The sequence below is a fragment of the Corvus cornix genome, chromosome 11, assembly GCF_000738735.6.
Source record: "Corvus cornix cornix isolate S_Up_H32 chromosome 11, ASM73873v5, whole genome shotgun sequence".
Taxonomy (NCBI): domain Eukaryota; kingdom Metazoa; phylum Chordata; class Aves; order Passeriformes; family Corvidae; genus Corvus; species Corvus cornix.
Window position 1 is genome coordinate 20,061,049 of NC_046341.1, and position 24,281 is coordinate 20,085,329.

The window sequence follows — 24,281 nt, forward strand, 5'->3', positions numbered from 1 at the left end:
CCTTTCCTGGTGCCAGGGCTGTAGCAGCATCCAGGCCTGGGCACCCCCAGGAGCCAGGAGCACAACTTGGCTGGCGGCAGTGCCACAGACCTGAGCCTGGATAGGTACAGCAGTGCTGGCTAGTGCAGCTTTCAGACAAGCTCTCTGGGGGGCTAATGAGCCTCATTATCTCCTGGCAGCACGGCCTGAGATGAGGAAGGAGCAGCCTGGCCGCCCCGGGAGGGCACGCACAGCCTCCCCAGGGAACGCGTCCAAGCACCAACAGCATCAACAAACTGACCACGCAACTAACAATGTATTGATAGGAGCTTCCTTTAAAAAGCTTTTGCTTTATTTGTGGAAGGCTCAGTGTATGAGGGATTTGGCTCTAAGAAAGAAAAAAGAAGCAATTCCAGTTGACAGGGAGGTTGGCAGGGTTTTAACAGAGGAGCCTGGCTGGTTGTCTGCAGCATGGCCGGGCAAACAGCCCCGGACAGTGGGCACGCAGCAGCCGTGGCTGGAGCATGGTTTGTGTCCCAAGGTACATGGACAGGAACCCTCAGTGAGAACCTCCCTTCTCTGATGGATCTCCTGGAACTTCCTATAGCCCTTTGCTTTTCCACTAGTTTTGGGAAGTTCAGAATGTGGGTCTGAACTTTGCAATGTGAGTATCTCTCCAACAAAGTTATCATCCTTCAATTTTGAATTCCCCAGTTTCTCCTCCTAGTAATTCAGAGAATGACTTTTAGAAATAGCATAAGAAACTGCAAACGTCAATATTTTAAAATACTTATTCAGGAGGATTTCTGTGAGAGAACTATGTTTAATTCCTGTAAGTTCATGGAAAAAAAAATAGATGAAGTCAAAACTGTTTATATCCCTAACCAGAGTCCCAGTCACACAAAAACTCTTGTAAACTCACTCTAATAGTGCTTTTAACTTTAATGCCTTGAATCTGAAATTACTTCAACTTGGCTAATTACCATTGTGGGCATTTATGAGGATTCAGATTATTTCTGACAGCCTTTCAGCACCTTCTGCAGTTTTTCCACATCAGCCTGGAGAGGATAGACAACCTCTCCTGTAATTAACTACAAAGAAAAAATAGAAAGGTCCTGGAGAAAGATATCTGGTGATCTTTTAATGTCCTATGCAACTAAATCTTTAATGTCCCTTAAGGAAAACATGATTAGTTAAAACTGAGATTAATCCCTTCACTTTGTATTGCTGTCACAGTTTAAAATCTAAATTGTGTAGATGAGCACAAACTTTTTAAAGGATGTTCATTATAAATCCAAATAAGTCACAGGACCCAATTTTTCCTCTTGGGCTGCATCAAAACCAGCAGCAGATGACAGAAACTTGAGTAAGGCAGACATAGGTGAATGTTGCATGTAGCACTGATCAGCGTTACCCTGGTGCATGGTCAGCCTTGCGATTCCTGACTTGTGGCAGCAGACGTGCACAGAATTCATCTTGAGGCATTTTGTAACTCTGTCACACTGCACATGGTTTTTTGTCGTGAATGTAACCCTTATTAACCTGGGAAATAATCTTTATTCTTCTTGTGGTTAAGGCTGTGTGGTTTAGTGTGAGTGTAAACAGAATAATTACCAAAGTGATGCATTTCCCTCCCTTAATGTAATAGACTTCTAAATGGACTCAAAGGAAATGAGAGAGTTACGTGCTGAAAAGAAATGGCTGTGTAGCATGCTGCAGTCAGCACAGAGATCTATGTATATTTAACTAATGTTAAACCCATGAAAGAACGTTGTGTTTCCTTTTCATGTGGAGTTAAAAAAACCCCAAACCCCGGCCCCCCACTGTGATATATTACGAAGTTTTTCTGTCATCTGGATATCAGATTTCACTTATGTGTATTAGCAGTCAAAATGTTGAATTACATTTTCAAAAGTGCTGAAACAACACTGTGAAACATGCCTTCATCTCCCCAGATCTGAAAAGCAACTGCACAGACCTCTCTTCAGTCTGCAGAGCCCTCAGAACCCACTGGTGTATCTCAGCCATGCTAGGAGGAGGAAATATCTGGCAAATAATAATGGGCAAACTAAACTCGATGACAACTTGGTTTCCAAGGAGCAGAATTTAGCTTTTGAATTTTAAAAAATGCCAGTGGGTTTGTAGGGTTTGATTTTGTGAACAGTTACTGCATATCTGCCTCTTGTGTGCCATATATTATGAGGAGGGAGGAAAGGAGATTTAGATGTCTTGCTAATGGATTTGTTCACACCTATAAATAATTAGGTGTATAGCTGAGGTTTGTACAGCATTTGATAACTATTTTGCCAGTTGCTTCCCAGCAAATGTGGTTTCAGTTAAAACAAATCAGTTTTATGATGTCTGTGTGGAGCAGGAGACATCAGGTGACATTTGAATTGTGTGCTGACCTGGCTGGCACTCAGAGCTGCATCTCCAGAGGGCCTGAGGGCTGGGTACAGCTTCTTAAAGCAACACTTCCTAGAGACCGCTTGGAGACTGAAATGACTCGACTAATGTGATGTTCCATTCTAATTAGAATTTTTAATTCTATCTGCTAACAAGTTTTGCAGCCCATTTTCATCAGTAGTAGAATTCCAGATCTTTTAAGCATGACTGTGAAATACAATTCTAAGATTCTTTTTGTGCTTATTTATTTCTTGTTTTCAAGTTGATTCTTGAGCACAGACAAAAACTTTATATGTTACCTTCTGGAAGTTGTTGGAAGAATTTTTTTCATGGCAATTAGGTATGCATCATTATAATATAAAGTATTTTCTAAGAATAAGTAGAAAGCAAATCAATCAAAGCATCTTTTTGTTTGAGAATGACTTGAGTGCACCGTGATGTTTGAAGTTCTGAGAAAATAAATTTGGTTTCGTGTGTCAGAGTAGGCAGAACAGCAGGATTTTAATATGCTCATAATTTGATGTAGTACCCAGCAACAGTCCCATAATTAAAGAATATTAGTTCAATATTTGGACTGTTGCACAATTGGAAACAGGAAGAAATATTCTAGGATATATAGGAGAACACTCGTTAATGTTGCTCCTTTATTGGTGGGATAGCTAAGCAGTTCACATGCAGGGTTTGTGTGTTTACCACCTACTTGTCACAATGTCAGGCATTGATGTTCCCTGGAATATGAAGCAACATTCAAATGTTAGGAAACTTTAAAAAAGGAAAATGAAAAAGGGAATGTGATTTGAATGAACTCAATATGCGCCTTCTTGGTTTTCAGAGCAGTAGATTTATCATATAAGCAGGCAGACTGTTCTGTGCTGGCAGTGTTTTCCACAGGGCCTGTGACCCCATGGACAGCGGATCTGGGATTAGATGCCTTTGCCTGGACATTTCCTGAAAGTGAATGGTGCATGCTGAGCTAGAAACTCATTGAAATCCTGACTTGAGCAGTTCAGATTTGTGCTAGGGAATAACAAAATGATTTCTGTAAAGGGGGATTGGCCTTCCTGAACCCTAGGAAATGATGCCCTTTACTTCTTGGCAGGATCCTGGCATTCAATTTTTAAAAGGCACGTACAAAATTGAACTTTGAAGCTAGAATCTAAATGAGTCATTGTCCTAGAAATGTGAGTCACATTTTTTTGAAGGTTAAAGGAAAAAAAGGGTGTTTCCTTTTTGGTTTGAACTAAACAGTTTATAATATTGCTATGTTGTTAGAGACAGTAGGAGAAGGGTATAATATTAAATGAGAAGGGTGTGATGGGCTACTATGGGGACAGAGTCAGAAGTGTGTCAGTCAACTGTGGCACAAGAAGGGAGATGAGAGAAAAAACTGAAACCTGGATACAAAAGAACTCTCCCCTCTGCTGTGCATGTACACAGCAACTGGATGAAAAATCCCTGTAACCATGAGCTTGGGGAGATTTAAAGTAGGCAGTAGTGCCTATTTGGGTAACGAGGTGTCACTAGAGTGAAGATCACAAAATGTAACTACAAAAGAGAGAAGCCTGCCAGGCATTGTTAAAGCTCTGCTTTTTACTGCAGTCTAAAGATTCTCCTAAATCCTTTATGCAATGAAAATTTTAAACAATGTGATTAACCTTAGCTATGCCATTAATGTAACAGTGGAGTGAAATGCTCTGTGCAATCTTGGCTGCGCCCTCTCTGTTAATCTGGTGTTTGGAACTGATCCGGGTGTGCAGCCGTGGGCACAAGGATGCACTTGGATCAGCTGGGGGCCACCTGCCCAGGCAAAAGGACTCCTGCCAGAGATGCATTCACACCTTCAAAACCACAAAGAAGTAGGAGTGAATAGGCACAGATTCCAGTTGTTGTTCCCTGTTAGGCTAAAATTCAAGGTCATTAAAATTTGGAAGCTTGGGATAGTTCACAGTTTGAACTTCATGGATAATTTAAGCATCAATATTACTACTATGTTACACATAACCAAGATTGCAACTGTCCATAGAACTTTAATCAAATTGGCTGGATATTAATTCTACTAAAGTTAATGAGTGCTTTTCTACTGATTCAATTTGAATCAGCACTGGATGCAAATATTGCTGTAATTTTATGGCAACTTATTTAAACAACCAGAATGCTCTTACACCTCCTCCCTTTGAATAAATGCCTGAGCCTTTCTAGGTCAGCAAGAATCTTACCTACATATTTCATCATCATTTCCTGCTGGGTATTTGCCTGAAGTCACTACACTGGGAGTACCTCAAAGCATTTCCTCAACTGCAGTTTTCAAATGAAACCCACATCTTTGTGTTTCTGCTTGTGCCTCTTCAGCTGGCACTAACAATGCAGGGAGCCCCGGGAAGACGCAAACACACTCTGGAATCAAACTTCACTGTTTGAGAAATCTCAGTGTCTTAAAGGGGAGGATTTTCCTCAAGCTTCACAGTTGGAAAGCTGAGACATAAAGATACAGGTTTTACCTGAAACCACCAACTTACAGCTATGCTTAGCCGGGTGGAGAATCCAAAAGTCGGGTATCCTGCTTCTGCAACAGACCTCCTAGGCAACCGTATTCCAGCCTTATTGCTCTAATTCCATTTGTTATCCAATATTGCTCTGATGTTTGACAAACCTGGGTCTTAAATCTTACATATTTTATGAAGTATGCCAGTTCTTATTGGATTGAATGATTTCCTTAAAAACAAATCTCAGGATTTGGTTAAAGGCTGTGATTTTTATTTTGAATGGTTTCTGCAGTGGGCATTATGACTTTGTGGAGCTGCATGGTATTACCAATTAAAGTGTTGGAAAGAGGCAGACACAGTGCTGTGAAAGTTTTGCAGAGCTTGGGATGCAGGAGTTTCTCCCTTGCAAAACAGGTGAATGTTCCAAGGCAAATAGATCAAAGAGTTTGACACTTATTTCCTACTGTACCATCCGCCTGGAAAGATTCAGGCAAAATCCTGAAGTTCATTTCTATTTTATCAGCCAAATTTTGGCACCTAGATATTAAACTAATTTGAAAATCTCCTTCCCCATCTTTCCGTGAGGTTTTGATGATGTCTGGTTTATCTGAAGTGTTGCCCTTCCACTGATCTATGTTTTTCTGCATGGTGAGTGTAACTTTACTTGGCTCATACTATTTTTCAGCCCATCTTTGATATATTTGTCTCTGGGATTACCGTGTATTTACTTCTCCCCTGCCCCCTTGTTCTTCACAAGAAATAGGCCTAATTTCCAACAGAGTGCTACAGATTTCTATAAAACTCATGATCCTATATACAAGTTTGTGAAATTACTCTGCTCCTCTAGTTTGTACTTTCAAGTAGGAACTTATGTTTTGCCAAATAAGAGGATTTTTACAGGGTTTTAAATGACCCTTCGAAGTGTTTACTTAAGGAATTGGAATTCCCATGGAGTGTAAACAGTCGCTCCTTAATGTTATGGCTTATTTGTCTTACAGCAGTTTTATCAATAACCTGATCCCTTTTTCTTGTAATCTATTTTTATTTCTCTTTTTGCCTACTACCATATTTTGGGGGAACTAAGCAAAGAAAATAGAGTTATTTTCATTTTCCTCAGCCAGGCTTTAAAATTGTCTGATGACTGCTATATCTGAGTGCCCGTTTGAAACAAAGAGTTGGTGACAAGTCAGGCAGGGAGGGTAGTGGCAAACCCTAAATTGCAGACACATTTGGTTTTAATTTAAAGAATCACTTTGCTTCAGTGCCCACATTGATTTGCTACCTTAATGTACAACCAATTATGAGCAAAGTTAATTATCTAGTTGCAGAATGTTTTTGTTGTTTGTAAAATGCAGTACTTCATAACAAACCTGTGAGGAGAAAAAACAAAAATCTCTGACATTAATGGTCTTCAAAGTATACTGGAAAAGAATTAATTATCCATTTCAATATATTAATTGTTGTTTAGATATTTATTCTCAATAATATCTTGCCTGTTTTGAGCTATTGGTAAACATTGTGTTTATATTTACATTTCATGATGAAGAATGTTCTTGTTGTTGAAGTTCCTTTACCAATGATTGCACAGGATCCTTCTTGTGTGCAGTCTCAGTGTGCTAATTGACTCCCTGAATTAACTGATTTAAATGGTTTTCTGGTTCCACTTACCCTCAGGTATCCTTATGATAACTCAAAACTAGCTTGCATTTATTCACCTGTTCCTATTATACACAACCTACAAGAAAGCCTAGATATGTACTAAATATCTAGGTTATGATGCTCTGCTTTCAAAGATGTGTAAAATGAAACAGTCCAAACTGCTGAAGAGCTTTCTTAAATTAAAGGAGGAAAAAAGGAAAGAAAACAGGATATCTTTAAAGAACAGATAAATTCTCAGAGAAATTAGATACCATCTGCATTCCTTGGCAGGTTTGTGTGTTGTGCTCTTGAGGAAGAAACATTTATTTAAAGTTCTGTGAGGTAAACAGCCTGTTCTAGCCTGAAAAAAGAGGAGCAGAAAATAAACAATAACAAGCAAAGTCTGTCTAAACTGTGGCTTCACAGCAATAACTGAAATGTGCAGAAGTTGTGCTGACAATTCAGTCAAAACAGGCAGGTCCCAGGTCATGCTGGGGAATGAAATGCTCGATTCATTCACTGCTCAGGAGGCGGGGCTGCTGAAACTGCTTTGAAGTTTTCTTGTGATCTTCTATTGAGAGGTTGAGAATCAAAACTACAGAGAAGGTAAGGAGTAAAAAGAGAAAAGCAGAAAAACCTGGGGAAAAAAACCCCCAGATTCAGAGGCTCCAGGGTTTGCTTTTTTCCCCCCAGGTTTTGCTTTACAGGAATGTTGTAAAAAAACAATCTTCAGGGGTCAAAGAATTGCTGAAATCAGTCCAGCTACCCCCAAAAAGAAAACACAGACTTAGAAGCTAAATTTTGGGCTGCTGATTTTCTGTGTATGGCCCTGATCTCCAGACAGATGTTAGGAGATGCTATATTTAGAAAATGGCTTCAGTGATCTGTTACACACAATTCTGAACGGCAAATCTTTTGTTCATTCTGGAGATGCTGCAGTTTCTTGTCTGAGCTACTCTGATTGTCCAATTAAAAGGTGATTTCTTGCTGTTCAAAGTGCCTGTTGGTGTAATTTTTTAATGAAAGTCAGTCATTCACAATGGCAATCAGTTGATTTGCATTTTATAGCACTGGCAGAGTTATGACTGTCTCTTAGAGAAACTTCTCACTCATTCCTCTATTAGAACTCATATTACCTCTGAATTCTTTCCAAAGCACCAGGATATAATGCTTTGCCTTTACTGCAGTATACTTAATACAATAAATCAGGAGCAACAGTTAATGAAAATGTACTTTAAGGTACATAACTATATGAAAAAGCAAATAATAGGAGTATTTTTAGGTATCTAAACTAATAATTGTAATTTCACTTTCTGTATGCTATCTCTTCTTCCTAGGCAGGGTAATGATGTCTTATCACTAAAGTGCCTCTACTAAATCTTTTGAAATGTCAAAAGAGAACCAATATTTACATCAGAATAATAACTACAATTACTTACTCACTTTTCAATTCATTTGCAGTCAATTATTCTGTAGTACTAAGAGAAATACAGCCTTACTGTAATACTGGAATGAGTTTAATTAATCCTTTTTCACATAGAGCAGACTGATAAATGAAATTCAGCCGGTAATTTAAGAGCTCGGGGAACCAGTATGTTATTAAAGGTACTTTGAGTGATTGACAGTTTAATTTATTACAAAGAGCAGTCTTACCTTGGAGTTCATTCCAGTTTTGCAATTAATGATTTCAGCTGGGGAGAAGATCTATGAAGACTTTCCAAATAATTTTTTTATAGACTTCTTGGCATCACCTATCAATTACTACACATTTTCTAACCCTTTATTTTGTAAAATGACTGATAAAGAATGCAATGTGTAATACCAGAAGTGGTGCCAAAAAATTTATAGGAGGTGGAAAATATGATATATTTGTCTAGGAGAATTTTCCTCTAGTTGGTATCATATTTTCATCAGGAAGGAGAAAGGGTAATTGGATTTAAATGTCAAGATGTTCCTTGTGAAGGTTTGAAGTCACACATCTATTTTCTGAGCTACAGTTTTTACTTGTGATTATGAAAACTGCACCCACTTGTCACTGAAGATGACAGCAAAGAATTATCCAGGAGTGAGTTAAATGCTGAACCATAACCTGAATCCTTGACAAAAGCAACAGACAAAAGAGAAATTAGTCCACTGGATTTGGGAGATTGTATGTTACTAAGAAGCAACCCAGATAAACCTAAGAAAGATTGATCCAAAACCAGATTTCTGCTTCAGGAAAATACTGATTCAGATGTTCAAGGGGTGAAGACAGAGCCACCTAGAGAAGGAAAAGATTGGCAGTGTTTTTTCCTATCCCCTGGATTTTTCTAGATATTTAGAAGCAAATAGAATGAAAGATTCCTAAGACTTCAGTTGTTTCCCCAGACTGGCACTTGTGGGTATGTTTAAAATAGCAACAAAAAGGAGCTTTAATAAATGATACAGAAATATGCAGATAGCTCCTAATCCAACTCCCTTGACAGCAGTAAGCATTTGACCCTTACTCTGCTGCTCAGAAGGTGTTGGCATCTCTTGACTCCTGCTGAACTCAAAAATGGCTTAAATGGCACAGTTAGTGCTAACTGTAATTTCGTAAAATTGGGTGAGTAAGAACTGTTATCTTCCTCCTGTATTGAGAAAGGGTCTCTGGGCTACATCTTCTTTTCTCTAGAATGTCTCTAGATTAGAGGAGAACCCAGGGCATGCTGAAGTATAGGCCATCCTCTGTGAGTGTTGGGTTTGTATTCTGGCTGTGTGTAAAAATACTTCTTGCATAAGGACAGCAGAATTTCAGTTGTGCATCTGTGTGTGCTATTTGTTATGGCAATGCTAGATATACTTAAAATAGACTTGGCTTACAAGAAATGTTTTGAAGAGCTGTTCTCAGTATATTTGTTAATTTTCCTGTTCATAGCTCATTTTTTTAAAGAGGATACTTGCAATGCTTTAGGAGATGCACAGCTCATGGACACTGTTTGATACACATCTCTGTCAGTCTGTGCACTCTGTTTTGAATGTGCAATATCATTGCTTTTTCTTATCCTGTTATTTTTTCACCTCTATGCAGGACTGCTATCTCAAATACCCAGTTGTTAAAGGCTGCTTTACTTAGAGTCCTTCAATATGTAAGATCATACCTTGGCTTAACAAGGAATGAGTGCTGAGCATCAGGGAAAGAATGGGGGATCAGTGATTGCCTGTTGGGTCTGATCATGAGAATTCACAGGGCAGAGGGGTGGAGGCTGCAAACCAGAACACTGGAGGGAAGCCATGGGGACTGCTCCGAGATGGGGGAGCAGTCTGATAAAGTAAGGGAAAAGAAGTGCTGATCACCAGAATTCAGTGTGGCCCTAGTTTGTGTTTTCTACTTGGTTTCTGATCAATTTCTACTTCTTCTGCTTTATCCTCTAAATGAAGAGCATTTAGAAGTCTGGCAGTGGTGGTAGGGTTTGGAAACCTTGTTCCAAACTGACTGATGTGCCTCCCAGAATATTTGTGACAGCTCCCTGGTGGTCAGCTGCAGCTCCAGGAGCTCTTGGCATGGACCTGAGCTGTCCCCTGTCAGAAGAGCTGGGCTTAGAGTCTCCATTTGGGCTAAAAACCTCAGCCATTGTTGAGATGCTGGTGGCCAAACTCCATGGCACAGTGAGTGGAGACAGAAACCACCAGTCACTGACACAAAGCAACTTGCTCAGGTCTGAGTGAACAGAATCCCTGCACTGCTGTTCCTTAGTGCTTGCTTTAGCTGCCTCTGGGCTCAGCAGTTACTCTCTCCCAGGTTAACCCCACTCCTTCCCTGGCCCTCGCAGCACAGGTGATTTGTACAAAGTTTTCCTGCTTCCTGCATGCTGCACATGTCGATGAGAACTGTGCAGGAGATCATGGACATGGTCTGGGGCCAGGGCTGGTCTGGAAGGCTCCTCATGGAGAAGCAGAGAGTGCCAAGGAGAGCAAAAGTGCAGATGTTCCTCTGCTCTGCAGTGGGTGACTGGCATGTGTCCCCTCCCTGCAGTGCTTTCCTCGCCTGGTGCTCCAGTGTGGATGTACCAAGGCTGCTCTGTCACAAAGTCTAATTCGACAGTTACAAATTTCTAAATAACCTCAGGATTCTGAGACACTTAATGAAAGCAATTCGTAAGAGATACTGGGGTTGGGAGCAAGACCTATCAAATAACCTCCTATTGTTGATACTATTTATGATAGTGCTGTCTCCTGCTTTTACAGAGCCTCCCAGTCCCAGAGTCCCTGGTAATGAGAGGCATTTGGCATCGCTCAAATTCAGTGGGTGGACAGTAATAATCAGATGATAGATTATGTGTGGCAGGGTAAGTATGTAGCTGTAATTGTTACCAAACACACAAGTGCAAATCCCAGTTCTTACAAATAGTTCTAAATGAGCTTTCTTATCTGTGCCTCATAACCACGGCCTTCTTCAGACAATGGATAGAGAGTAAAGTAAATTTAAATCATTTTCATCTATGGAAGAAAAACTGCAATCCCTTTTTATGCAGTTTTAGCAGTATATGTAGAGCATAGCAACTAAACTAAAAATATGACTTAAAAATATTTTACTATCACTGCATGACATCACTTTACATTCCTCTGTATGTCACTACCCACAGGGCTGCTACTTAAGTACTTTTTTTTTATATCTACCCTTGAATATCAAGACAACTTGTTGCTTGTCCATTTAACCTTGAATTTCTAGCTGGATAGAAGCTTCAAGTATGGATGGAAGTTGTGGTATTTTGGATTTTCGTTTGGGTTTTTTGGTTTTGCTTTTATTTTATTTTGCTTTTTAAATCCGTGGATGCCAAAGAAATTTAACTGTTCCTTTCCTTTCAGTTTGGACTGACTTGTGTACCTCCAAGGCTCCTGTACATTGCCAGGTTGTTTAGCACCACATTTCACATGCACTTAATCCAATCCCTGAAGGTATTTTTAAATTCCACCAGTTACAGGCGAACAAAGAAATTCCTGTTGTGCTGTGACTCATCAATGGCCCCACGAAGTCTGATATTGGGACACCAGGAGGTGTGACAGAGTACTATTCTTTCTGTGGTATTCAGTTAAGAAGGAATATTAGGAGTTAAGCTTTTGAAGAACAACCAGACAGTTTAAATTGCCTTAGAACGATTAAATGCTCATCCACTCATTAACAGCAAGGGAATCCCGCGGATTCCTTTTCTCCATGGCATTTCTTTCTCCTGACAGAGCTAAGTACCTTATTCTAATGTGGCTGAGCTGGACAGAAAGAGGGACTTGGAGCAAATGTTGGCTGTCACTGAGGGGAGCTCCTGCCTGTTCCAAAGGGAATCCAGGGAAACTCAGGGTCAGGAAAGCAGATGCACATTTAAAAGTAGTTAGGGGTGTATTAATAGGATAATCAGAGGACCTGAGGTTTTGCATGTCGTGAAGAAAGTACAGACTCCTGTCTTACACATTCCCTCCCCTCTCCTGGAGGTGTGAAGAGTGAGAGCATTGAGAGCCTGGAGCCCTTCCACAGTCACTGTTCCAGAGAGTGCCAGAACTGGGGGAGGCTGTGCTCTACCCACAGGTACAGGCAGAACCCCCCCAGACTGTGGATAAACGGGAGGAAGCCAAAGACATCAGCAGAATTCATCAGATGCTATTTTAAAAGCTGGAGTAGCTTACCTTTTTCCTTTTATTTTTTTTCCTTCTTCCCCAGTACATGAGGATTGCAAGAAAAGGCCTGCAAAGCCCAGGGAGCCAGTCCATAAGGTCACCCCTCTGATAATGTCTTTATTTAATCATGCTTTATAAAGGATCACATGGCAGGCCTTGAGGCAAGCTGAAATCCAGTGTGTATAAAAAGTTTTTCTAGGCTTAAAACGTTTAGGAGCAGCAGCTCTTGAGAGGAGGAGGTTATACCTGCACTCTGCCCGACAGATGTCTTACCTAACCTGTGCCTATAAAGAATGACAGGGTTTGCACAACCTCTGTTAGCTGCCTGCTCTGTTATAATTGCCTTTTGATGTGTAGAATTTATCCCAATCTAAGTCCTTTTCACTAAAAATTAGGCCAATTTTGTCTTGTCATCTCCCCAGCAGACACAGAAAATCATTCATCAAGCTCCCTCTTAGTAAGTGTTTTACATTAAGACAATTCATTTTCTGTCCTCTCCTGTTCTCTTTTCTACATTAAGAAGAAAAAAGCTGAATCTTTGAATTTTCCTCCATAGATAAATTTCAGATAAATTTCTCTTCTCTCTCCAGATCTTCAGAGTGCCTGATCAGTGATTTAAACAAGAATCTTAAATCCTGGGTGTGTCTCATGTGTTTGGAAAGATCCACGAGCACAAGATCCCCTTTTAGCCACGGTACTGGAGCACTGGGGGGGAGCAAAGGAAGCTCCCCAAAAGTGCATTTTTGCTCAGGATCAGTTAGAGAATGTTCTTGTTTTCTGTCACAGCTTTTTTTGCTCCCTGACATTCAGGAGCCAGTGGGAGGCTCTGTCCTGTGTGCTATGGAGATGTTCTACATGATCAATAAGTTATGAAGTTGGCAGTACTTAAATGATTAAATTTCCAGCCACAATAGCAGGTTCCTGCTCTTGCAGTTATTATTCTACGGAGTTGTTATATATCAACAAATGCTGAAATAAATATTTTAAAGCATGTTTTATTTTTTCATAATTGTTGTGACCCCCATTTTGACTGACAGTCTTTTATTAACACTGGGGCTGTATAAAAGCATTCAATTTTTTGCATTTAGGATATTAATCACCTTTAGTGATGATGGCTTGCTGTAATTCCCAATTGAATGAACTATTCTTTGTGCTCTGACATAATTTGTAAATTATGGAGAGAGAGATTTACTTCAAGAGAATAACTTTAGGTAATGGGGCAGACTCTGTTATATATGTAAAATCCCACCAAACAAGATGGAAATTCACTATGGAAATGAGGTCACTTGGGACTGCTGCTTTCTAGACCAATGCTGGTGAGAACCAAAGTCCTTTACAAACTAAAGGCAAAATTTGGCTCCATGGTTATACTTGTGCATAGCTGTAATGTGATACTTGAACTGTAATTATCAGAAATTTGAAGTATCCATGTGACTGTGTTTTTGAAAGATGATTCATAAATGACAAAGAAAAAAAAATAGAGAAGATTTTGAAGACCTTTGAGTTGAAGTCTTTAATGTTAGAGGAAATGTTTTTTCTGGCTTTGTCCCAGTTCTAGCAAATATTTTAAATAAAAATCTCTAGCTTGCAGAGGATGTCCAGCTTCTAATATTTGAAGAAATAATTAAAATACAAATTTAATTGCTGAAGAAAAATGTTACCAATTATGTAAAGGACAGGTAAATTAAATAGGACTTATTTTTTATGCAGGAAGGAAACTTACTCTGGTATTTTGCAATAATTTGATCTGTAAGAGCTGCTTTGAAGTAGCACAGAACTCAGTGGGGATAAAGTTGAACCTGGATCCAGGCATGGACCTCTGAGCTGGACAAGGTGCTACGGAAGCGTCGCACTCTGCCAGTCAGCAGGAAAGGTTCCAGTCCCTCCAGGCACACTCTGAAGTACATCCAACTTTTTGCAGAGGGGATTTTTCTATTTGCTCAAGCTCTGTATACACATTAAAATAACAAACAGCAAAGAAAGTGTCTCACACTCAGTGATGGAATAGGAGTTGAATCCCTGTGGGTGGCAGAGCCCTACTGTTGAACTGTTTAGGCTGGATGAACAGCTGCCATTGCATTGCTTTCACCTTCCTGTTCCTGGAGAATCCAGGAAATCTCGAGTTGGGTTTCTGCTGAGCAACCTCTTTTGTCCCATGTCCTTAAAACAAGCCTTGATTTTTGGAGTGCCCATGGAGGGCTCCTGCCCAGCCTCTGTTCACAGCCTCCTGCAAGGCTGTGCAGTCTGGGGGCTCTTTGCAGGATGAGCTCTGAGTGGGAACCGGGAACAAAGCAAGTAGATCACTAAATGAAAGTAATTCTGCATTTAAATTTCAGTTCCCTGGATTTAATTTCACACTGAATTTGTGACTCAATGTCCGTGCCCATTGCCCTCCCACCCCTCTGCTTTATTTCCAGTATCATCAGCCCAGTTTCTCTAATGCACTTTATTATCTTGGCAGTGTCCTTAACCAGTGTCAGCCAAGGCAGTGCTTTTCTGTTACTGGTTTCTTCTGTAAGCTGCAAGATGGATAACTTCCCCTTTGCTGATAGTTTATCCAGTTTTTGATAGACAATATCCCTGGTAATACCTTAAGCAGACGATGAATCTGGTTTGCAGTATGTAGCAAACCACAGCTTGTTTATTTATTGAGTTCATTTTAATCTCTGTATCTGTGATCATAAACTGCAATGCAGTTATTTTTTTATTTCTAAATTAAGGCAATTGTGTGGTTGGATTTATGGAGCGATTTAGTTAGATGGAAGTTTTTGTTTGTTTTGTTGGTTGATTCTGAAATCTGGAGAAATGCGGATAAAGAAATTAATACCATTTTTTTCTGCATGTGAGGATTGTTAGGATGCCCAGTCTCTTATGGAGAAGCAGAATTCACAAGTCTGTGGGTGAGTTTGCTCACTGCAGAGATGTAAGATAATAAAGGTTGAGACTGAATATGTTTCTGAATACTTTGTGAAAATACTATGATGTACATCCAGCTTCCTTTAGCAACAGTAAATTTACCATCCTGAAACAAAGGAATATTGAGATAATATAATACCAAGGTTTTATGATCAGAATTTGTATATACCCATTACATCCTGTGTTTTCACCTAAGTCTGTTGATACCAACTAGATATAAAGTAGAAGATGGATTTGGGTAAGGGAAGATATTTTTTATAAAATTCTGTCTAATACCAGGAGGATTTGAAATATTTTTGCCTTTGCCTCATAGCAAAACCCCCCCTCAGGAAGTGAGCTGGCAGTTCCATGTGATTAGGTTGTGGTGTTTTCCTACGGTGCCATTTTCAGCTGAGCTGCTGCCACTGCCTTTGGACAAACTCTGTGTCATGGCAGTGGTGAATTGAAATTTATTTACTGCAAGAATCCTTATTGAGTTTACAGTTCACCAGGGCAGGCTAAAAGCCTGCACCAGTTGCAGAGACTGAGATGAAGAGCAGTAACTTATGAAGCTTTCGTAAACCAACTGTACTTTAGTTGTGTGTTTTTACAATCTTCTTCCCAGGCAATATATTTAACAGCCCCTGGAATTTATGATGCATTACAATAGTGTATTACAAAGTTTTAGAAAAGACTTATGCTAAAGCTATCCTATTTCTCAAAGCTGGTGTAATTTCCTTCCTGCCAGTGACTCTCTGCAATTTTGATTGCTGCAGTTTTATGTCTGACAGGGATGACTTGTACCCCTAAGAACTTGGGGTTGGGAATGCAATAAGGTTCAAGATTCCTATCATATAGATATGCTAATGTTCTAATCAGATGAATTCTCCCCCCTTCATTTTGCCTAATGGATATTGACCTTTCTCTCTACTCCCCATCTAGAAATATATTTAGATGGGAAGTATAAATCTTCTTAGCAAATTAATTGCTTATGTGTGCTTGCCACATGATGTATCTCCCTTTCAGTGTGAAGAAATGTTTTGTTTAAAAAGGAAAACAAATTTTCTAGCATCTTTCCTTCCCTTTTTTTAACCTTCAGCATGGTTACAGTAATATACAGCCAGTGTGCTGTATTATGGAGGTTTGAAGTACATAATGTAGTAGATCAATCATTTGAAAATGTACTTAACTAAAAAACCTCACGTGATGGAGTCTGTTCCAGTGTATATACTCTGCTCTGCATCATCCAGATCTTGACTGTTCCCTGGAAAAATGTGTTCTCATGTTGAACTAAGCTGTGTCTGTCTTTTTGGTTTTGACACTCCCCCAGCCCAAACCTTCAGTAATCCAATGAAAGCCCTTCATGCAGGGGCAGAAACACTCCCTTATAATGTCTCTGTGCATGGACTACAATCTTAAGCTCACTCTTTTCCACCCTGATTATGTTACAACATTTTCTGGTAACTTTGCCAGCTGAATAAAACAACATACTGAAAGTATTGATTCTCATCTTCAGGATGAAAATGACACCATTACCTTACACAGATCTGATGGAGCATTAACAGTAAATATTTAGCTCTTTCTAGAGAGCATTTTTAAAAATCACGGCAGTGTTTGTCATGCAAGCCATGTATTTATTAAAGGATAGGTTATTCCCAAGATTTAGCTTTAAGGCCTTTATTAAATGTGACACAGGCTGAAGGAGAATATTCAGTGTGTACTCTACAGGTACCTGAGTGTTCTGGCAGAAAGAACCAATGAGTGGAACAGAGCTTGAGCATGAATTATTAAGCCAACTGTCAATGCTGTGTTGCTGGAGAAGAGGGCAGGCATAAGATAGATGTGATGTTTGCAATAAACATTTTAACAGTATTATCTATGTGCATGAATATTTTATATCTTGGATGTCTGATGGTGAGAGTACCAGTGTTAGGATTAAAAGATTTGACACTACTCTTGCCCCTGCAGAACTCCTATGGATGCTAAAAGTAGTTCTGACCAGAAGTTCTGCAGTGAAATGATTTGAAAATTATGCCAAAGAAGGAAACAGGCCAAAGAAAAATCAAGGCTGTGTATTTTGGGTTTTAAGAGTAAGGTGAAGCAGCTGTGAGCAAAAGCTCCTTTAAACAAAGACTGACACAATCCTGTAAAATTGCCCTTACCTGGAGCAGTGTGATGTGACCTGTTAATCCAAGAAAATTTGAGATTCTGTAGAGTGGTTTCATGGAAAGAGCAAGCATGACATTACAGATAATTAGTTTGTTATAACTTATATATTTGTCATCTTGTTCAAGAAGGATGTTTTCTATTATTTCCAGCATAAGAGTTGGAATTAATCAACAGTTTTAAAAATAAGTGCATGGAGCAGTTCAGAAAAGATGTAATGCCTTTTATATTAAGCTGAGTCTGTGATCCTGGAGAGAAGGTGGTAATGAATGGATGAACAGCCCGAGTGGAAGGCCCGGGGGTGTGAAGAAAGGAAAAAAAGTGAGATATCTACAGGAGATACTTTTAGAAGTGGCTAAATCACACCATAACACACAGAATCACAGAATATGCCGGGTTGGAAGTGACCCACCAAGATCATCAAATTCCAGCCCCTGGCCCTGCCCAGACACCCCAAAATCCCACCCTGGGCATCCCTGGCAGCGCTGTCCAAACGCTCCTGCAGCTCTGGCAGCCTCGGGCCGTGCCCATTCCCTGGGGAGCCTGGGCAGTGCCCAGCACCCTCTGGGGGAAGCAGAACCTCTCCCTGATCTCCAGCCCAAGCCTGCCCTGGCTCAGCTGCAGCTGCTCCCTGGGTGCTGTCCCTGGCCCGGAGCAGAGATTGGTCCTTGCCCCTGCACTGCCCCTTGGGTGAATATTGAAGAGCTCAGTGGGGTCTGACCTCAGTCTCCTCTTCTCCAGGCTGAACACACCAAGTGCCCTCAGCTGCTCCTTATAAGACTTTCCCTCCAGACCCTTCCCCATCCTTGTGGCCTCCTTTGGATATTCTCTAATAACTTAATGCCTTTTTTATATTGTGGTGTCCAAAACTGCACCAAGCACTCAAGTATTCAATAAATGAGTTACATACTGGTATTTCTGCTTTGAAGGATGGAGTTCAAGCTGTTTATATGGTGTATTAGAGATCTATTTGTTTTTTCTTTTACTCGTCAAAAAGAATGTGCCAGGTGAAAAAGAAAAAAGAACAACAAAATATTATGACTTTACATTTAATGTCTCGTAACTGTCAAAAAAATGCAAATTTTTTAATATTGTCAGGAAAAAGCCACTGGTTCAAGGGACACTATAACTAATAATGGTTAGACTGTGGGTGAGTGCACATCTGTGTGTGTGCAAAGGCAGCTCCTGTCCTGAAGGCAAGTATTTCTGATGGAGTGTCTGACTAGGCTGGCACTAAGAGGCTAGAGCTGTGTAAACATGTTTCTTGCCAAAGCAATTGTGATTAGAGGCCCCAGTAATGGAAATTTCAAATAAGGGATTAGAGATTCCAGAATAACTTTAAATTAGAAATAGAGTTGGCCAAGTTAGTGGCAGCACTGTCAAGAGCATCCATCTTCAAAATTATGAGCAACAAAATGGTTTTGCAGAATTTACAAACAAATAAGGAGTAAGATAATGTTTTTAATTCTATCTCCTGTAATTTTACAGTCAGTTAACAAGACTGCCAGTCAGTTAATAGAAACAGGAGAGATAAGCAGCTATTTGCTGATAGTGTGATACCTGCAGGTGTAGTTTCTCCTTTTTGAAAATCCAAACCAATCAATGCAAGGATTGTAGGAAACCAGTTAAAGAGAAGGTTCCACAGATCCTGTTAAAAGGGATATTATCAACTGGCAATTACTACTAATGCTCTTCAGAGATCAGTCCTGGCTTAACCCTGCACATTCTGTGGATTAATGATGTGTGTGGAAGGAGCAGACAAGCGCCGAAGCTTGTGGGTGGTGTGAGAGCAGTGAGGTGCTGCAAACACTGGAGGCTGCAAAATCACATTTAGAATTAGAAGCACAACCTGGCTATTTTTGAACTTTTGGGGTCAAACATAACTTTATGCTGTGATTGCAAGTCTTTTGGAAGTGCTGGAGGAGCAGCAGGCATGGAAGGCTGGGATCCACTGTGCGATGGGCAGGAGACGCCCGTCTGGCAGAAGTGCTTGCTGGATCCACTGGGCTGGCTCCCAAATGGGGCTGGATGGAAAAGATAGTTTCAAACTGGAGCTGTGGAAAAGACTATATTCCAAATCAGGAATTTTCTTTGAGATCAGAAACCAAGGGCTTGGTAAGAGTTCTTGGATTCTGTGAGCAGACATACATAAAGGGTGTGAAAGGAGACCAGATTGCAGTGTCTTTGCAGGAGGGTAAATTATATTAAATTATATTAATATCATACTGCAGAACCACTGTCGATCATCTCTAGAGGTGGAAGATATGGTTTTCCCTTGGTGGCTTTTTCTCCTGCTAAGTTAGTTTTTTGACTCTCTTGAGCTCCAGACTCCTCTGTGTTCTCTCAACCAGGGCATCCATTGAAGGGTTTCCTGAGCCTGGATACCCTGATCAGATTGCTGCACCTGTGCCACACTCCTCTTTGTGGGTTTACATGGCTGAATTACCAATACCTTTCCTTCTTGTTGAACAGTGCTCTGAGTTACTCCGCTCTGGGTCAGTCCTGTTCCTTTTTCTTCTGAAGCCTACCTCCTGCCAGAGGTATTTATTTCGTTCAGGCTCATGTGTGCCATGCCTGAGCTGTGATACTGCTTGGTGGGTGTGTATGTGAGGATTTTTTTATTTATCACCAGGGTATCAGAGCTGGAAAAATCTCATATATTACAGCAAGATATTTCTTTTTTCTGTGTGGTAGAGGGTGTATTAATGCTAATTTTCAAAGTTACTACATGAGGCTACTTTGTGTTAATTTGCCATTGAATTACCATGCTTTGAGCTAGGAGCTTTAGGAAGCACAGACTTCAGTATTAAATAAAAACCTATTCAGTCTACTTTGACATCAGCTCCCCATGCTGCACAATGTTCATTTATTTTTAAGCTACAATTTCGCCCGTATTTGTAATAGAGAACAATACTGCAAATGCACAAAGGAATGTCGCAAGCAGGTAGGGATCAAAGTGGCTGCCTATCACACCTTCAGAAAAAGGTAAAGGCTTGACTTGAAAGGCACCAAAACTAAAAGGATAGAATTGGGCATTGCAGTCTGAAAAGCACCTGCATCTGTAATTCTTTCCTGTTCCTTTTCCTTTTCATTTCAGGAGAGCCTTAAGTGGCTGAAAATTCTAGTAAATTAATTTTATTCTGTTATCTTAGGGTACCTGTGGTACTCTAGAAAGGCTCCAAACAAGCACAGCATTCATGTTTGCTTTGCATTTGGTTGAAAAATCTATCACAGAAAGGTGGTCACATGGTTAGCAATGACCATATTACAAGATTTTCTGGAGTTAATTTCCCATTATATGAATACTTTTCTCTTCTCTTTATTATCCACTCAGAAGCTATTAAAAGTCCTAATGGAATGGCAATTAATACAACATGTTTGGATTTATGTTGGCAAAAATGTCATTGAAGCTGTGGAAAACCCTGAGCAGACTCCTGTGGGGGCAGCTTGTGCCAGTCTCTGCTGTGTTGCTGGAGTGTCCCTGGTGAAGTGCTGCTGACAGAGCTCTCTGTGCTCTGGTTCTACTCATTGTGAAGGACCTTGGCTATTTCTGTGCCCTTTGCCAGAGATAATATGGACTCTGAGTTCCTGTCTCTGTTTGCTGCAAGGAAAGGGCTGTAAAAACCCACCACTTTGCTCTTTTAACACTTGTTTTGGAAAAAAAATTGCTGCAAAGAACAGCCCAGAATTTTGAGGACAATAGCTTAGGCAAACTTGCAGGTCTTTTTTTCATGAATTGCAAGAGACCTTTGATGTTGTGAAATTTCATTAGCTGGGGTGATAGACCATGCATTTATATTCCTGGTCACCAAATGAGCAAAAGAAACCCCAGTCTTACAGACAGCAGTCCAGGCTGATGCTGTGTGGGCAGGCCTCCCCTGCTCAGGTGCAGTCTGCTAGCAAGTCTGAAAATCTCCAGGCTTGTTCAGTGGCAGTAAAATTTCACGAAAATTTAATGATTAACAGGAAGGTGTCTGGATTGTTAATGTTAACGTTAATGTTAACTTCAGAGAAAAGAAAATAGTTATAAGAGAAAACAAATAATTCTCTTCCAGCCTCATGTTCACCATGACACCTCCAATATTTAGGTAGGTGTGGATGCACATAAATTTCTTCAAGTAGAGGTCAGAGTGTTAAAACACTTGCAGTATAAACTGCATCTTTGGTACCAGTGGGACTGCTTCCAGAGCCTGTAGATCCCTGCAGCTGTTGAAAGGTCGATGAATATACGAGGTGAAAGGTGTGTGAAATAGTCAAAATGAAACACATTAGTGAATTTTATTTATTTTCCTGAGTGCTGATAAATTTGACAGTGTCTGTTCCACATATTTTATTAATGTGTTCAAATATTCAGACTGAAAAATAGATGTGATGAAATGAGATACCTCACAGATGCCTTTCTGAAATCTCAAATCTGTGGAACAAACTCAAGTAATGCAGTTAATGTCTTCTGAGCTCAGGCTGACTTCTTCCTGAGTAATGAGGATGCAGTGCCCTCAGTTCAGAACAACATTCTGCTTTGCTGAACACCCGGCTGGATTTAATGGGAGTGCCCACAGCGTGGTAGCTGCAGCACCGAGGGCATTGCCCTCTATGCTGTGACTGGCAGGATGCAAGGAAAGAAGAGTGAAGTTAGGAGTTCTCTTGTTTAGCAAGATTATCTCTGGGAAACTTCTGTTTGCACCCAGCATTGCTTGCTTGTGTCATAAGAAACTGGAAGTCTTTGAAGGTGAGCGGAGTGTGGCAGCTGCCCACGGACAGCTCTCAAGATGTTTGCTTTGGTAAAAGCAAACAAAAGAAATGGACCATTTCTAAAGAAATATAAGACGGGGAGTTTAATTTTATTTTGGATTTTGGAGCTGCAGTTGCTATCCAAAGTTATGAACTATTTTTCTAGGGATTGTGCATCCACCACTGCTGCCAGCTTCGGATGATGGTTTTTTTTCAGCTTCACAAGTGCTCTAACAACACATTATCAACACCACAAGCCACAAGAAAACCTTCAAACAGTATTTGCACCCTATTAGTCACCAGAGACTCCACCCTACCTTAGTTTTGCTGCCTGGGGAAATACTTGTTATTTAATTTTTGTTTGTTTGGTTGGTTGGTTGGTTGTTTTTTTCATTTTAAAGGATAAAACATATTTTGAATGCAAACGTCTAAAAACTTAGGACAACAGTTCACAGATCTGTAAAGGGCTTAAGCCCCTTCCAATCTTAGTCAATGACCATAGTCTCCAATTTTTTATATTCTGTACCATGAAGCTTGAAATAGGTGACACTGCACTATGTTACCTCCAGAAATGTCATTTTATACTGAGGAATTTTCAGGTGATCTCACCTCTTTGCTGCAGGCTCAGTACATGATATTTCCTAATACTGTTTTAAGATTAAATATAATTGATAAGCGATTTCCTTGTACATGCTAGGACAGGGAGCTTGTCAGATATATGTGGGAAGGGAGCCCAGCAGACACGTGGCAAGCCAAGTTTTGGGTTAGAACTTCTCTGTGTGCGGTTCTGGTTGTATCACTGCTGTGTCTTTAGTGGGCTTATCCCTGCTCACCTTCTTTTCTTCAAGTAGTTTGTGGCCAACACAGGACGCTTCTCATTTAGCAGCTGCCATGCCTATTGTGCAGATTTATCTCTGCAGCCATAGCTGTGAACGTTTTTATTGGTTACTGTCAGGAAGACTCACACAGTATCCATCCTTGGATGGCCCTCGGTAAGTGGGAACATTTCCCTAGCATAATAATAATAAACTAGTGTTTGAGGATTTATGATGAACATAAGTTTTATGTCAGTTTTCCATCAGAGCATGGAGCTATCAGGGTAGGAGGAAATGCCATCACGTGAGCCACAGCATTTTGATGACATCCACAGGCAGGCACACACAGCAGTCTGTCCCTCCAGTGGAACAGTGCACAGTTACACTGTTGACTTATTTCAGATATAAATTGTGACCCATGTTTTAAAGCAAGTTTCATAACAAAGGGAAAATGTTCTGTGCCAGTGACAGCTGCTGAAAATTGCAGTGTCAGCCTTAGGGCTGCCTGGCTCCAGGATCCTGCCTGGCTCATCCATTCCTCTGGAAGTGTGTTTGGTACAGCAACAGAGACTCTGACACTGCAGGTTCAGGCTGTGTCTAAGTTGTCATGCAGGGATTTAGGTCCACCACAAGAACATCTCATGCCCTTCTCAACACCTGAATAACTCAACACAGCGTGGCTTAGTTATTTTATACCAAGTTAAATGATGCAATGGGAATTGAATGCAAATAACCAAAAAGGAGGAGCAGCAGGTTTCAAGACTCAGGACTTCCAGATCTATTTCTACTTCTTCCAGGTATTTCCTGTGTGATGCAGTTAACAGTGTTCATTTTAATTAACCTTCCTGAGAAGACAATATGCAATAAAGCAGAAGTGTTCCTCTAGTTCCAATCCCCCTCCCATAGGCAGGGTCCCATCCAACCTGGCCTTGAACACTTCTGGGGATGTGGCAGCCACAACTTCTCTGGCAATCTGTGCCAGGGCCTCCCCACCCTCAGAGTAAAGAATTTCTTCCATACAGCTAATATAAATCTCCACCCTTTTAGTTTAAAAACATTCCCCTTGGTCCTATCACTGTCTGCCATTAAAAAACTCTCTCTCCCTCTTTTTCTAAGCCCCCTTTGTAAGTACTGGAAAGTACTGGAGTCTTCTTTTCTCCAGGCTGGACCACCCCAGCTCTCCCAGCCTGGCTCCATAGCAAAGGTGCTCCAGCCCTTTGATGATCTTGGTGGCCTCCTCTGGACCTGATCCAACGGGTCCATGTCTGTGTTGTGCTGCAGGCCCCAGACCCGGACCCAGCTCTGCAGATGGGGCCTTGTGAGGGCAGACTAGAGTTGAGAAGCATGCCAATCATTCTAGATGTTCACAAATTGTAACTGAAGAAAACCGAAGTTCTTCCCTCCCTAAAGTTCACATGCAATAGAGAGACTTTGTTCAGCTGGTATTTAAAGTGCCAGTGCCATGCTAAGGCCTGTCAGACTTCATTTGGGAAGTGCCCATGGTTGTGATTAGAGAGCAGAGTACTCAGAAAATATGTTG

The 24,281-nt window shown here is 40.6% G+C and overlaps 1 protein-coding gene and 1 long non-coding RNA gene across 8 annotated transcripts in view; one reads left to right on the forward strand and one right to left on the reverse strand.

The window, feature by feature from the left end:
- CHST8 (carbohydrate sulfotransferase 8) overlaps positions 1 to 24,281 on the reverse strand; it is a 186,719-nt gene that overhangs the window by 56,975 nt on the left and 105,463 nt on the right. The window lies entirely within an intron of this gene.
- On the forward strand, positions 8,992 to 12,951 carry LOC120410585. Its single transcript, XR_005602883.1, has 3 exons — positions 8,992 to 9,090; positions 10,713 to 10,813; positions 12,725 to 12,951. It is a non-coding gene; the product is annotated as an uncharacterized LOC120410585 (long non-coding RNA).